At 40.5% G+C, this 12,731-nt stretch overlaps 1 protein-coding gene across 5 annotated transcripts in view; it reads left to right on the forward strand.

The window, feature by feature from the left end:
- Positions 1-12,731, forward strand: part of LIMCH1 (LIM and calponin homology domains 1) — a 174,474-nt gene that overhangs the window by 86,761 nt on the left and 74,982 nt on the right. The gene's annotated exons all lie outside the window — the stretch shown is intronic.

Consider the following 12,731-nt stretch of genomic DNA (forward strand, 5'->3'; position numbering starts at 1 on the left):
TCACAGGAGACTGAGTTTTGTTTTGCTCTGTATGTTTTGAGAAGTCAGGCTAGATTGGTCTTCTCCATTAGTGTACATGTCTGTATTTTATTTTTATACTGCTGAATAGTGACTGGGTGGAATCTGATATGTCAGTGGACTAGAATTTTAGACAAGGAAGAGGCAAGATAATTACGTCCTCTTGGACAACTGGTGAGTCCAAGAAAAATTTGAGTAAGCAAGGTATTAGCAGAATTATTTTAGAATGGGTGATGATATATCTTCAGCAAAAATGCAACAGGTTTTCCTTGTTCTTTCATTCTATCTGAAACAAATCAAAGAGCAAAATTCAATCCAATATTATGATTAGTTTGAAGGGCGTTTAGGAGCTGTATCTTCAGACCTGCCTGGCCTCCATTTTTGTGCATCTCAGGTCTTTGAATGACATAGTCAGCACTGACCAAAATCCATTTTTCTGCAAAGTATCACCTTGCTGATATGAATCTCCTCTTCCCTGTTATGCTATATGGCACCTCAAGTCGATTCAGGAGTTTGTAATTAAGAAAAAACAAAAAGATGCAGTAAAAAGGTACAGAGGAACAAGGTACTCATCAGCACAGTGTTATCAGCAAACTCAGTATCTATCTGCCACTGGCATTTCAAAGGCTTAACTACTGCAGAATTTTGGGGACAATGATGGAATAGTTCTAATGAAATTTAGAGGAGACTACTCATAAGCATGAGGACTATGTGTGAGAAAAACCAAAATCTGCCTAGAGTCAGCACCCACAGTATTAGACTAAGTTGGCTAGTTCCCAGGGGTGTTTGAGACCTTAAATGCTCTTTAGTCCTTACCCTCTGGTTGATCAGAGATTAATCACTTGCTTTTTTAAATACTATTACCCAATCTCTTGAGCCACCCAATCCTGATTAAAATTTACTTTCTAAATTATGATCCTAGAGAACTGAAACTCCTTGAATTCCAGACTTTTACATATTTTTTTAAGAACTGAGAGTTCTTAGTGTTCTCACACTTGCATCAAAAATTCTTGCAGATAGTTTATCTTCTCCAGAGTAGTTCACCTTGCTTGTTCTTTTTCATTTGGCTTACATTTGATGAGCAATACTAGAAATCCAGCACTTAAACCTTAATACAAACTATTATGTAAGTAAATTACACACCAAGAACTTCAAAGATTGTAGTCAGTGTTCTCCATCACAGCTTCCAATATAATTCATTCTCTTTTTAAAGCAGCATAGAAATATTCTTGTCTTCTGTAACTTTGCAAGTTGGAGAAATAAAAATGCCAGACTGAGGATGGGAAGTAAATAAGAGGAAAAACAGGCTATTGCTCTATTCAGGATAATGTAAGGTGGAGTTTAGGATATGCCAAAGAATGCAGAACCCTGGATAACCCCTGTGGTGTGGGTGTGGGCAACTCACTGAACAGTCTACTTGGCTTTGGCAGCTCTCACCCTTGCTCAGGACAGCCACATCAGCTCTTGCAGGGGAGCAGCTGGATGCCAGTGCCTTTCCCGTTTGAGGGCAAATGGCCCAAATGGCCTTAGCAGTGCAGCACAGCACATTTAGGGATTTCCAAGTAGCCAAAAAGCCCAGGAGAGTGGGTGCTGCTCAGGTGCTAGCTGACTCTCCACGTTCTCTGCAGTCACAGCCATACTGAAGCCCCTGAGCAGCTCTGGGCTGGCTGGCATGTACACAAAGAGCATGCAGAACATGTGTGACCAGGGTCTGGTGCCTCCTCAGTAGGTGGGCTCCTGTGCTGCAGTTTGGGCAGTGTTCCTGCATCACCTAAGGTGATTGCATAGCTCTGTAGCCCCTCTGTATTGGATGGGGCTACATCTGTTGACCTTGTAAACCCCAGGTAGCTCCCAGTAGGGTCTCCAGATGTAAGGGTTGATTGGCTTCAGCACAGTGCTGAGCATCAGCTGGGTCAGTGCATTGAAGCAAGGCAGTCCTGTGTATTCCCCAGTCACTAGGAAGGGCAGTGTAGAAGTGCTTGCCAAAGCAAATAAGTCCTGCTGGCCTTGAGCTGATTTTGGGTAGCCGTGTGTAACTTCTGCATTCTCCAGAAATCTGCAGCTACAGGAGTGGTTTAGAGGTGTGAGCTGGCTGGGGACTGGGACTCTGCAGTGCTTTAAATCAGCTAGTTTGCTGGCAGCTTCTTATTGGTGCTGGAGCTAGTACAGCTGCTTTCATGGTCTTTGATGCCTGGCCTAATAATCTTGCTAGACTCTATTGGTTCTGCTGTCTAAATACCTCTCTCTGATCAACTCTGAATCCTGGCCCTTTGTTGGGAAAAGGGAAAAATCATATTTACATTAAATTTACCATTTTCATTTATACAGTCTCATCAGCTAAGTTTTATTGCGTTTTTTAATGTGGCTTTAAATTGAAACAGTTTTCAGAATTAGCAGGTGAGGAGTTGGAAGCTTGTTGTTTGATCATACATGAACATCTCTGCTGGCCTTATTTGTGACTGTTGTGAGCAGGAGCCACTGAATTCAGAAGGTAAGCTGAATTATAAGCATGAATGGCTCCTTTCTTCTGACAAACAAAAGTTTATCTCAGGTCTGGCAAGGACAGAGAGTTGGGTACTAAATGAAATTTTAAGAATAAATTATCAGTGATAGGCAATTTGTTTTCCTTTTCTGTTCCCTTCACCAACAAAGAATACGAGTTATTTCTGCCATCTTCACTGCTTAGATCCTGTTTCTAAAGACCTGGTGTGATCCATGTGATGAACACATCTTCCTACCCTACATTGCTTTATGTATTCTGAGGGGAGAGAGAGTGTTGCAGTAGTACACCTCTAATGTGTAGAAGAAAACTGAACAGCAGGGATATCATTCCTGTAAGAAGACATATCCTTTCCCATCCTATGTTCTGCTGTCCAGAGGAACCAAAACAAAGACATTGTGAAAGAGCTGGGAAAGTGCATTGCAATAGGAATGCACCATATTAAAGAAGACTTCTGTTCATTCTCTCTTGCTTTAATCATTGATTTTATTCAATTAATTTAAGGAAATTCTGCTTCTGAAATACATTATATTATTGTTCTACATTTTATTTGTCCTGAAAGCTTAGTCTTCCCAACTGCAAATTACGCTGGTCTCCAGATGTAATCCATGAATCCCGATTTCCAAATGCCTCTTCAAAGGCATGCTTGCCTGACCACTATAAACTTAGTGAACAGTAGCAATTTAAGTAATTTAAGTGGGCTACTCTGTGTAGTTAATCTAGGTTTGCAGTTACAATCACTTTAGAAATAGTCATGCTATTTTTTGAATCTAGAGACTGCTTACTGATGGTTGAAAAGGAGTGGAAAAGAAATCACTGCCAGACTATTGGGTAGCTCATCTTGCCATGAATATTTACCACAAAAAACCCCACCAAAGCTGGAGATATTCAAGATCACTGATAATTCTGGCCATGCCATCTATACACCAAATGTATGTTTTCATATCTGGGAAAGAAACAACAGATACATGAATATAGTATTGGAGTACTCAATAATTCAAGCTGTTATACTGTATATGGTCAAAGTCACGAATGGGCAGTGATCTACTGAGCATATTTTTGCACAGATGTTTTGATTGTCTGTAAAATTCACTTGCAGAAATTGAAAATTATGCATTTTCTTCCCCTTCCTTTTCCTCACCAAAGTAATTCTAGACACCTAAATATGAAAGCTTTCTATTTATTTTTTAGTGGAAGTAAAACCAACCAGGCAGGTTTTTCATGGGGAATGTGCTGGAACTTCATTCAGTAGAAATAGCCAATTTAAAAAAAAATGTGTTTTTTGGACTTGAACAGCTTCTTTTAGAAGTGTTTTAAGGAGACCCCAACCTGTACATTTAAGAAGTCCAGTATGTTTTATGTAATGTTGGCATGAAAAGCTGTGAGTGGAGGGAAAATGTATGTCAGGTATCGTATAACAGCAGCAAAAAGATTTCTGATGTTTATCAAACCTTGAACACCACAGATTAGTAAAACATATTCCTTGGCAATAAAGAGTAGATGTTTAATTTGAAAGGAGAAGTGGAATTTGTTGCTTTTTTTGCAGAGGTCATGAACTGACCAGGAATGAGTCCTCCTTGGCGGTTTCACTGTTTTGCTGTTTGCCTTGGGGAATAGAGATTTGGTCTGATTTTAACAGCTACTGCCAGGCCCCTGGCCCCCACAAGCAGCTTTCTTGCATCTTTTGAGGCCCACCTACAGCAGTTGTATTTGGACAGAGGGATGAGGAGCCCTCCAACAGCTCAGGATGCAAAGTGTCCTGGTCACTGAGGTGGATTGCTGTCCACTGAGAGAAGTCCAAATATTGATAACTGTTACAATTTTCTGGCTTTAAATGGAAGATAGATTTACTAAGCAAAAGGGAACATACCATGTAAAAGAAAAGGGGCAAGAAAATAAAGTCATGCTAGAAGTGAGTAGCTATTGCAATTAAAAGAAATGTTATGAGGCTGCCAAGTGGTGGTCACACATTCAGTTTTAGAGGCTTGATGTCATATTAAACCTCCCTTGATAAACTTTAGAAAATTTCAGCTGTTTTCTGGCCCTGAATGCTCAGCTGGCCCAGTATAGCTGGATGTCACAAAACTTCAGATTATGTTAATCATGCATATATTTTCATTAAAACCTTGTATTTTGGGGATTATATAATTGTGATGTAATCTGCTTCTGTGCCTGATTGGGAAGACAGCTGATAAATTTCATAGGGAAGGTAAGAATTGAGGCTATACCTCCAACACAGTTTTGTGTCTCTAATTAATCAAGTTCTTGTGTATCAGAAAAGCATTATGTATAATTCTCACTACTGCTCATTTCTGTTTCTTTTATTTTGTCCTTGCCATCTGCTTTGGATGTAGTGACTGAAAATATGGAAGTAGTCAGTAGTGATCACAGCTTGAGAAGTGTTGTTTCAGGTAGTAATCTCTGAAGCTGCATGCAGATGCACTGATTATGCTTTGTGTTACCTGTACTGGTTTATAACAGATGATGCTGGTCAGATAATTAATAATACAATCAGACACACCTTTTCAGGTGGACAGGCTTGTGATGCACAGAATTTTTCCTCATTTTCTTCTTTGTAAGACCCACTCTATCCCAAAGGTTTTTTTGCAAGTTGAATCTGATGATTTCCTGGAGCTGGGTCCCTTGAATAGTCAACACTGCTCTTCCTGGAAAACAAGGTTATTTTCTCTACAGTCAAGTCAAAATATAGAAAGCAGGTGTTGGGTATCAGTGCTCTGGGATATCAAATGTGATCAAAGGGATCCCACGAAGCTTGGACTCTGCAAGCAGAGAAAAGAAGGCAGGTTATGTGAAGAAAAAAAAAAAAGGTATTGTCTTTTGTAGACTTGCTTGTATAATTAATGTAAACATGGAATAAATCTTAGCACATATATTTGCTTTGCATAGGTAATCATCTTTACCACCAACGTATCCCTCTTAGCTGAAACACATAAATAGTTTTTTTAAAGTATGTGTTGTGCATGGCTTAACACACAATTGCCCTGACAGCAGTTTGGAAAGGCACAGGTTTATTCAGCACTGCTTGGTTTAATTGATGGCTATATGTAACACATGAAGGACTTGTGTTGGAGATTAAGCTATATGTGGTGTTCCTTTGGACTACCCTAGGGCTTTACCTTTTGGGTATATTGCTCATGAGGTAATTCAACTTTATTTATCTGTAGGTTTTTTTTGGTTTTTGGGGGTTTTTTTTTTGTATGCAGAGTGATAAGCTTTAACACTATATCTAGCAAAAAAACCCTACTCTCCGATATTTCATGCTCAGATTAATTTATTTGGTTGTCTCCTTTATGTAAATTTTGTTTTCACAGTATCTGGTGTAGTAGTTCTTATGATCTTTATGAACTTTAGATTTAAAGTTCATAAAGATCTTTATGAACTTTAGATTTAAAGTTTATGTACTTTTGTTTTCTTTAAGCAGTTTGTTTGGGATGGCTTTCTTTTGACTACTCATAAATCCATAGTCAGACTGTACTTTCTGTGACACTTTGGGTCATTTCAAACAAATAAACCAAACTTAGGAAACAGCTTGTCTCCTAAACTTAGTTGTGAATTTCTTGCCCATTTTTGTATTTTGCTGTAGACTTCATTTGTGGGGACAACAGCTGCAGGGATGTGCTGAGAAAGGAAAGTGTCCAGTTTCCCCAGAGGATGTTCTGACAGAACCATTGTGGCACTAGCTGTGGTTTCAGGGTTGAAACTCTAGAGATTTAGAGGTTAGATTAGTCTTTAGGTTAGTCATACTCCTGCACTCATAATGTGAGTGCAAATAAGGGTCAAATTTGTCTTTAGAACCTTTCTTCCTCTCCTTCAGACAGCACAACTATTGTCAGGAGGATGGAGAAGAAGTAGCTGCCACAGCTGGGAGCTCAGGTTGCCCTCAGAGCATGATGTTGTGATGTTTCTTTCATTGTTGTCTCTTTTGTAGCTCTTCCCCCAACCCCCTCTGACGTAACTTTTCTATTGATCCACTTCATACCTGCACCAAGAAGGCAGAGTGAGATAGGTAACAGTCCTTTCCATCACAGCAAAAGGAAAAATGCTTTATATTTTTGCTGGTTTTGTGTTTTTACCCATCTGGCTTTGGATTTTCAAGGTGAATTCCCTGCTCTTTGTAAACTTCTTTCACCAAAAACAAACAAACAAACAAACAAAAAAAAAAAAAAGTGAAAGCTGGGTAACAGAAGTCATAAAACTGAGACCAAATCCCTCACAAGCCAAATGCTGTCATCTGGTATTAAAAAGCTGAGTGAATGGCAGATGGCAAGAAGGGGTGGAAAGGAAATGTTATCCTGTTTCTTGGCCATAGCATGGCTGTTACCATAGAATATGGCATCAGATAGGCATCCCTTCTTCATGACCTGGTAAAATCCAACATCTGTTTGACATCTGGCTGTGATTTCATCAGCATCAGAGCCAGTGAATAGCCTGGAAATGTTTTGGGTTTTTTCCCTGCCTGCCTATGCTCTGTCTTCAGTGCTGTAAACAAAGCCATCTTTAGGGTGTATCTTGGGTTTGGCAAATCTGAGGGAGTTCACATCATCTGATCATCATCTGCTCTCTCCCCCAAAGACATGGAATTTGACTGAGCCCCCATTTGTTTAAATGTTTAATTCATGCCTTCAGGGATAATGACCTGATGTAGCAAGGGGTGATATCAGGACCTACTTCATTAGTGAAGTCATTGGGTCAGCCTTGTGCTCATGCTCTGTGCACCCCTCCCACCCTCCCGTGGTTTGCTTTTGCCTGTTGGATTGAAGTTTTCTCTTGCTCTTGTTCTCTCCTTTGCTCAGCTTCCATTCACTTTATTGAAAAATTATAAGTTTTTATACAATCAATAGCAGCATCAAAGTTGTGCACTATCTTCTTGCTCTAGGCACTTGCAGGTTTTTACCCTAGTGAGCCTGGTTGGGAGCAGAAGGATCTAAGCACCTTGGCACTTCCAGCTAAGTTACCTTTGGAGTCAGGTACTGAGACACCTGGGAGTGAGTCTGGTACTGAGACACTGAGGGAGTTGGGGTTGTTTAGCCTGGAGAAGAGGAGGCTCAGGATGGAGCTCATTGCTCTCTACAAGTTCACGAAAAGAGGTTGAAAGAGGTTGTAGTGAGGTGGGGGCTGGTCTCTTCTGCTTTGCCTACAGTGAGAAGACTAAAGGACATGACTTTAAGGTGAGACAGGGGAGGTTCAGATTGGGTATTAGAAAAAAAATTCACTGTAGGATGATCAGGCATTGGAATAGGTTGCCCATGGATGTGGTGGAGTCACATCCCTGAAGGTGTTCAAGAGGCATCTGGATCTGGCATTGGGTGATGTGGTTTAGTGGTTCAGGGGTTACAGGGGCAGTGCTGGGTGGATGGTTGGACTGGATGATCTTGAAGGTCTCTTCCAACCTTGATGACTTTATGATTCTATTATTTTTATCTTCAGGCAGACTTAGATATTACCTGATGGTCACTTAGAGCCACGTTTGGGGTTTCTGGTGTGTTTTGTGCAGTTGACCTACAGTACCAACTGGCCCATTTCTTCACACCATTTTAAATGTGTTTTTTGCCTTTCTGACAAGAAAGCCAGACTGTTATTGAAGGAGATGCATATTTTCCTTCTTGACTGCCCAAAAAGAAGCAGAAGAAGGCTGGGCTTTTTTGGCAAAGGCAGCCTTCACCAGCTTCTCAAGGCTGTGCTGGAAAGCTCTACCTGTGGAGCTGGGCAGTGCTTGCCTGCCCGGTGATCCCTGCTCCTCCCAATTCAATCTGACCATCGTGGTGTTTATTCTCCAGTGCTGCCCCTTGCCTTTGCAGCTCACCTGATGCGCTGCTGGCGCTGCCCGTGCCCCGCGTGGAGCCCAGCCCGCTGCCGCCCGCCGTGGGGTCTCAGTCCACCTGACAGGCTGCTTCCCCTCCCTGCTCCCAGGGATCATCTCTTTCTGGTTGTTGTGGTTTTTTTCCCCACTAGCATTTAATTTTCGTGGGTGAGGCTGTTGTGTGCCAGAATCCTTTGGGGATGTGAGCAGCCCTGTCTCCCCTTGTGTTCTGGGAGGTGCCATCAATTCTGGTGTGCTGTCAGCCCTCCTCTTCTAGAGATTAACCATCCTCAGCTTCTAAGTGAATGTGTCCTACCTATGATCCATTTCCTTCCAAATCTACTCATTTGGGGTTTTCCACAGAAAACAATCTTTTATGTAGTTTTGTTAGATATATACAGCAAAGCATATTGGATGAACAGTAAAACACACATACACACACACACACACACATATATATATTGTTAAACATATGTATATAGTTAAACATACACAGAAAAACATCTTGGAGAAATAGTAACACATATATATGTATATGTATATATATATAGTATATATATATGTATCTCTCTCTATATATACATATATACAGATAGATTTTTTCTTCACATATATATATACACTTAAATACATACATACACGTATACATACATATACACACACACACACACACACACACACACACACACACACATATATATATATATATATATATATACATATATGAGAAAAGTTTCCAGCCCTTCTTATAGAAGTTTTTTCCTGGTGGACTTGACCTGAATATTCCAGTATTTCTATGAAACCAAACAAAAGGCTTTTGAGAGTCTATTGGAAACTTCTCAGAAAAGCAGTTTGGAATTTTTTTTTTCTTTTTCTTTTCTTTTTTTTTTTTTTTAATTTTAGAGATCTTCTCATTTATTCTGGAGCAGGGAAAATATCAGCATTCCAGAAATGAAAAAGGCCACCTGTTTGTTTGCAGCTGTCCTGCAAAACAGAGCAGTGCTACTGGCAGCTAATAATATCTCCAGCTTGCAGAAGTGGCATATATTTGGCATTTTATTCAGTATTCTGGGCAGATATACAGCTTGGCTTGCTTTTATTTTCCCCAAGTTTATCTGAATATCTCATCCGGGCCATGCAGTAGCACATGTGACAAACGATGGCTCGGCAGTGCTAAGCTGTAGAACCGATGTGCAGTCGAGTACAGTGAGGCTGTTTTGTATGTATTGTGGCGGATGAAAGGAATGGAAGTGGGCCAAATTCAAGCTGTTTGCCATTGCATCTGATCAGCAGATCCTATGGAGAGAATTTGCCTGCTGTGAATATTTGATTCTCGCTAGCTTGAACTATCTTGTGTGTTGGCAGTGCTACTGTGTGAATTTGCAGTGGCTTTCCAGGGTGTCTGTCCTACTCAACTACCAGTTTCTGGGTTTTTTTTACAGAGTTCAGGATTTTGTGCTCCACTTCGTGCATGAGGAAAGTTACTTAATGCTATACAGTGAGCATTTTTTCATATTTATAACACTCAGGTTAAAACAAAAAAAAGATTTCGAAGTGGGTAGTCTGTTGTATTTTCCCCCTCCCTTATTCTCTCCCTCCACCTTCATAAAAGTGTAACCCCTCTGCCACCTACTCTCTCTGCATTATCTTCAGATTATTGTCCTGGCAAGGTGATTTTGTAGTGGTGAGTCTGTCAAATTACACACCAGAAATGATGAAAAGGTGATGGTGTTGAACTGCAGTTGTGAGGAGAAACGTTTCTCCCTTCCTTCCCATGCATCCCTCTGACTAAGTTCCCAGGGAGTCAGTGCTCTGCACCCCTTTCTGTCCATGACCCTTCTTACTGGTTCAGGGCTGGCTTGCCTGAGAGTTTGCAATTTTGTGTTGGTTAATTTTTTGTTTCTGAAATTCATTATAGTGAAACATTTACATTAATTATTTTTGGTTTTCAGTACTTACAAGTAACTGACATTGCTTGTAGTGCTGATATAACTGTAACTGTCAGGACTCTGCTGAGGCAAGCAGAAAAGGCTTGGGATTTAACCTATCAGTGTATCCTGTGTCTGTCACCATACTGAAGCATTTGTCTTCTCTATACAGCCTGTTTAGACTTTCTGTCATTTTATAGATTAAGCATAGATAAAATTGTATAGCTATCTTTGATATCTATAGATTACAGATGTATAACTTATAGATTGTATAAATATAGATATTTATGGACATCAAATTTAATATATTAAAATTAGTAAAATAAATTTAGGCTGTTACCTATCAGCTTTTTCTTCCTCTTTGTGTATGAAGGACAAAAGCCAGAAGAAGATTTTTGATTATACATTGGTGTGGGATAAAACCAAGAGGAACCAGCAAGAGACAGTTGCACGTCCTCTGGGGCTGTAGGAAATGATGTGCTGACCAAGTGACCAATTCTCTGTCTACTCCAACACTGCAGAAACTAATGGCTGAGAGAAAAGCAGTATCATCTCCATTGAAGATATTGAGGAAATTGTGTGATAGTGCCTTGTGTAGGGGCTGCCAGAGGGATTAAATTCTGGTTGTGTGTCTCCTGAGACCACTGTAAAAGATACCGCTCTGTTAGCTGAGGCACAGCAGCTGGCCACCCTGAGATCCTTGCCACTGCAGTGTGACCCATTTGCATGACCTATTTAACTCTGCCAAGTTGTAAGGAGCTGGGCAGGCACATTAAATGATTGTTTTCAGTCACCTATTTAAAGTAAGGATGGTTTTTATATCTTGCTACTTGTAAACCTGTTTTTTTCTGCTTTCTTCAGTTTCTTCAACAATGACAAAGAGTGGCATTTTTTGACTAAAAAAAAGTGCATAATTTGAGCTAACAGCCACTGAACAATAAATCCTCTTGAAAGATAAAAGCAACATTTTCTGAGAACTGAAGAAATCAGGACCTGGTCAGTGCAAGGTGTAATAATCCTGAGAGAAAGATTTGCTGGGAGCTGGATCTTAAAGTTAAGACCCCTTTCTCCCTTTAGTGGCTTAGGAATGCTTTTCTCCATTGACTCAATGGAACTAACAAATGTGAATTTCATATGTACTAGAGCAAACAAGGAAAAGTTTAGTTTTGCGGTAGTATGGGATACATTTTTTGGCTTGAGGTTAGGCAGCCTAGGCAGGTGTCCTTGAGTAAATATATCACTTGAAAGCATTTTCTTTGTTGGATTTTTCTTCAATCCTTTTAAACAAGTGCCATTTTTAGAACCATTGGGAAATAAAAATTATGAGATTTTTAGCAAAAGCAGAAGCTTCTTTCAGGGCTCACTGATTGCATCTTGTTGGCACATGCGGTTATGTGTGCCCATACAAGATACCAGCTTTCTGAGGAATCGTTTGGGTGACAGTGTTAGTGACTTGGCAAACATTTATTTTGATGACCATCAAAATAAAAGCATGTAGCCAAACAGGAGTGGGTGGCGCTGGTTTTTGGAGAAGCAGGCATCATTCATCAGCAGAAGAACCGAGTTCCCAGACTATGTGGCTGCCAAATAACTGGTATTTCTGTTACTGCTTATCGTAACTCAGATGTGAACTTCTGGCATAAAGATGAGTGCAATTAGTTATCTTCAGCATTCCTCCTCCTTTGATTGTTTTCTAAGTCTGTTAGGTTACTATGATCTCTATGTCCAGTGTATTTTTTGTTAAATTTGGAAATACTGTTAGGAACTTTTTTGAATGCTTTTGCATTTTTATTTGATATATTAGATTTACGCATTACTCCACCAACCATTTGAGAGTGACCAGGACTGTCCTCCATCAAAGACTAAACATAAGAGTTATTCATGATGCAGTTGGAAAAATTATAATGCGAACAGTAAGCCAGATGGAAAATTTTACAGGCATCTTTTCATGTCATGAATGATGCTGTCTCTCTGGGTTATGGGCTCTCTGCTCTCTCAACTGCTGTTCCTTCCCCCCCTGGCTCCCCTCCAGAGCTGTTAAGTTTCAGCCAGGGAAGAAAGGGAGATTTGAACTCCTCTGAATTTCCAAGTCTCTGTTTTCTGTGGTGTGGCTGGCGAGCTTTGTGTGCGAGAGTGTTGGCATGCCGAGAGCCACGGCGATTTGCATGCTGCTTGCAGAACAAACAGGGCTGCTCTCCCTGAGCCCCAGGAAAGTCTGGGAGCAGATGTGGGAGAGCCCTGCTCACCAGTCCTGCTCTGTCATGCAGAGTGGGTAAGAGCTGAACACCACTGGGCTCCCCTGCTTCCCAGATTTATGAAAACAGGTCTCCACCACATGCTGTGGTTCTGCTCCTCTGTAACTCTTCATGTGGCAGCTTTAGGTTTGAGATGAGACTCCTCAAAGAATATCAAGCTGTACATTGTATCTTTACTTGTCCACACATCTACCATTGCAGCTGCTGGT

Source organism: Motacilla alba, chromosome 4, assembly GCF_015832195.1.
Source record: "Motacilla alba alba isolate MOTALB_02 chromosome 4, Motacilla_alba_V1.0_pri, whole genome shotgun sequence".
Classification (NCBI taxonomy): Eukaryota; Metazoa; Chordata; class Aves; order Passeriformes; family Motacillidae; genus Motacilla; species Motacilla alba.